Genomic DNA, 4,204 nt, shown 5'->3' on the forward strand with positions numbered 1-4,204 from the left:
TGGTTCACTTCCCAGCTGTGGCTCGGGAGAAGGGCAAGACACTTCTTATTCAAGTCTCATAACAACCTTATAAGGTGGATAATGCAATTCATTGCATAGAAAGGGAGTAAATAGGAATACTTAATTTTTTAATTTTCATGAGCCTTGTCAATACTTGTAATTAATCTTCTACTACAGTCTAGCAGTTTATTTCCTAATATTACCTCATGTATAGTTTGATACTTATGAAGTATAGATTTTATATATAAAGTTTATATATAAGGAAAAAAACAATTCTTATATTTCTGAGGCAGCACCCATCTCACTTGTAGACTTAAAAGAGACAGCAGAGATTTGAGGGACTCAGAAGTCAAATAGAGTAGGTTAAAAACCTCTTCTTTTTCAAATACTTGTTTTAAGAAACAAGCATACCCGTGTCAGTGAAATATCTTAACTTGTGTTGAATCAAGTTAGGAGAGAGAGATTCTCATGAATGTGTCCTGTGTTGTCAAAGCAGCTGCTAGCCGGTGGGTCTCTCCTACCTGGGTTATGGCAGTACCTCACAGCCAGCTGCTGGCCTCCATTCTCCCCTTTCCTCTGTACAGTTTGCTCTGGTTCCTCAGAGCAGATTTCTGAGTATACTGCTTCAGCCATGCCCTCACTGTGTCGTTCCCTGAACCAAGAGCCATTCGTCCCAAGAGCCATTCGTCCAAAGTACTCTATCAACTAGCCATTGTAGCCGTACCAAGCCGGGCTTCCTACTTCCCTCTGCTCCCCTTGGTTTCCTCCTGTGAAGTAAATCTCACTGACCCTTCATGCCGCTCCAAGCATATATAATATATAATATATATGTGTGTGTGTGTGTATATATATATATATTATATAGATATGTAATAAAACCATAGTCTAAAAAAGGAGAAATAAAGCAAGAAAATTATATGGGAAAAATCTGCACAGATATATTTGGCCAGCATGGTTATTATGGCTCGATTAAATTTATCCCTGACCGTCTTTAAAGCCAAAGCAAACAGGATAAAGTGATCAACTACTTACCTCTCAATATCAGAAAGGAGGCAGGAGGCAAAACCTCTCTTAATTTCATAAAAACAATTCTTATGTGGGTCTTCATTATGGAAATCACAGAATAGAATGGACAGAATTCTGATTTCTAAAATTCTGTGTGACACGTTTCATATGGGTCTTTTTATGATCAGTTACTAAAAGCCACATAATAGTAGAACTCAATTTTTTTTTTTTTTTTTGACAGTCTCACTTTGTTGCCTAGGCTGGAGTGCAGTGGTGTGATCTCGGCTCACTGCAACCTCCGCCTCCCAGGTTCAAGCGATTCTCCTGCCTCAGCCTCCCAAGTAGCTGGGACTACAGGCGTGTGCCACAATGCCCAGCTAATTTTTTGTATTTTTAGTAGGGACGGGGTTTCACCATGTTAGCCAGAATGGTCTTGATCTCCTGACCTCATGAGCTGCCCACCTTGGCCTCCCAAAGTGCTGGGATTACAGGCATGAGCCACCGTGCCCAGGCAGAATTCAGTGTTTATCTGTTGGTGAGATAATATAGGTCAGGTATGTAGCCTTTAGGTGTTTTGACTTGATCCAATCTTAGAACTTCAGGAATTCAGACCCAGAGATGTTAAATGACTGTCTCCTGTTTTAATAGTTTTCCTGACTTTCAGCATAATTGTCTCAGTTCACTGACTAGTTTCTTATAAGCATAACCATTGGGGGTGTTACATGCAAGGATTTCTTCAGGCCGGGTGCAGTGGCTCATACCTTTAATCTCGGCATTCTGGGAAGCCAAGGCAGGAGGATCACTTGAGTCCAGGAGTTTGAGACCAGCCTTGGCAACATAGCAAGATCTCATCATCTTTACAGAAAATTTTAAAATTAACCAGGCATGGAGGTGCACATCTTGAGTCTCAGCTACTTAGGAGTCTGAGGTAGGAGGATCACTGGAGCCCATGAATTCAAGGTTGCAGTGAGTTCTGATTGTGCCACTGCACTCCAGCCTGGGCGACAGAGCCTTGTCTCTTTAAAAAAAAAAAGGTGATTTGGTGATGTGCCTAATGAGCATGGGACTCTTCCTGCCAATTAGAAGCACAGATACCACATTTGGAGTTTGGTGAGATCAGAATATCTCAGGTTTGAGCACCTGCTGAACGCTAGGATTGTGTCTATGCATTTTAAATCTATTTTTCATCTCTATTACAATCTTATAATAGCGATTATGACACCAGAACGGAGGCAGCTGTCTTAAGATTTCAAGGGGTGCTAGCTAAGATAACAGAGAAGAAAGTTGGGAAGAAGCTGGATCCTTGATAACAGCTGAGCCATGGACTTAACCAGTCTTAGAGAGACCCCCACCTTCAGATTTCATGTCATACCACCTGAAATAATGTATTTTCATTATTGTTCAAGCCATTTTGATTTGGGTTGTCTACTATGCTACCTGCAGCCAAAGGGAAACTAATAAATGTGAACCAAGAAGCAAACCTACATTCTTCTTCCCAAAGTCCATGTTTCTTCCCCTCACCAAAAACTACATTCATTGTATTCAGCTCCTGCAAAGAGCACACATTAAGAAACAGGTTTAAGGAAGTGTTACACACTGAATGTATGCATCCCCCGAAATTCATGTGGTGAAATCCTAACTCCTAGGACTAACTATTAGGAGGTAGGGCCTTTGGGAGGTGATTGGGTTTTGAGGGTGGAGCCCCTCATGAATGGGATTAGTGCCCTTATAAAAGAGGCCCTGGGGAGCTGTCTCCCTTTTCCACCATGTGAGGACACAGCAAGAAAATGGCTGTCTACAAAGCACGACGCAGACCCTCACCAGACACTAAATCTACCGGCACCTTGACCTCCCCCAGTCTCCAGAACTGTGAGGAATAAGTGTCGTTGAAGCCACCTATTCTATGGTATTTTTGTTACAATAGCCCAAATGGACTAAGAAATGAAGAGAAATTAAGATGGGAAGGGCTATTTTCATAACAAGGAGCAGAAAACTAGAAAGAATAGATACATTTAGAGGGGTTAAGAGGAAAGGGGAGAATGTATATGTTTGGGTAGGGAGGGACAAGATGCCCAACTCATCTTAAAAGTGCTGTTGATTCCTGAGAAATTTGTAACACTCATTTACATTATTTAAAAATAAACTAAGAAATTCAAACTTGTCTCGGAGGCATGAAAAAACAAAAAAAGACCTGTTTTTAGTTACTATATGTTATTCTGAACTATACATTATTTAACGTCTCTGAAACTGGAATATATTTTACAATTGATAGACTCACATTTTAATTAGCAGGTTATTGTTTTCTTGGTGGTACATAAGAAATGGGGAATCTTGATTCAGTGACCTTTAGATTCTATTAAATATAATTTTTAACTGGAGTTGTACATAGTTAAATAAAAGTTTACTGTGAAATAAAGTTTGTTATGGAGTTTCTTATGGATTAATGAATTACAAAAGCATAATGAAGGTTTTTTCAGGGAAAAAGAGTGGTTCTCTGCCCCCTCCTCCTTTCTGTAGGCAGAGTTCTAAGATGGCTCCCAAGATTCCTCTTTTCTGGTGTACATGACCCTCATAACCCCTCCCCTGAATGTGGGCATTATTATGAATACGAGGGATTTCACTCCCATGATTAATTTTTATTATATGGCAAATATGAAGATTTGACATTTGATGCAATTAAGGTCTCCAATCAGTTGATTTGGAGTCTAAAAAAAAATGGGAGAGGTTATCATGGGTAGACCTCGATGAATCAGGTGAGCTTTTTAAAGAGACTGGGCCCTTTCTGAAGTCAAAGATAGGAAGCATCAGAGAGATTCTGCTATTAGCCTTGAAGAAGTAAACTGCCATGTATCTAGGACTTGTGGACAGCTGCTAGTAGCAGAGAGCAACCCCCAGATGACAAGAAGTGGAGATTTCAGTCTTATCAGCCACTCAATCTACCAGCAACCTGAATGGGTTTGGAAGAGGTGCTCCAGGCTTATTTTGTATCTTCCCATCGTAGCCCTCAGATGAGCCATTTCTCCAAGCAGCCCAGATTCCTTTTAGTTGAGAATAGTATTTGCAAACCAGTATCTGGTCGCTAGATGTGCTCATTACTACTGAATGTCGCTGCATCTAGTGCCTTCTTAAGACACAACTAGGGAATATGTGTATTGTGTGTATAAATGTACACACATTTACATCTCTATTTCAACGTATA

This window comes from Theropithecus gelada, chromosome 13 (assembly GCF_003255815.1).
Source record: "Theropithecus gelada isolate Dixy chromosome 13, Tgel_1.0, whole genome shotgun sequence".
NCBI classification, from domain to species: domain Eukaryota; kingdom Metazoa; phylum Chordata; class Mammalia; order Primates; family Cercopithecidae; genus Theropithecus; species Theropithecus gelada.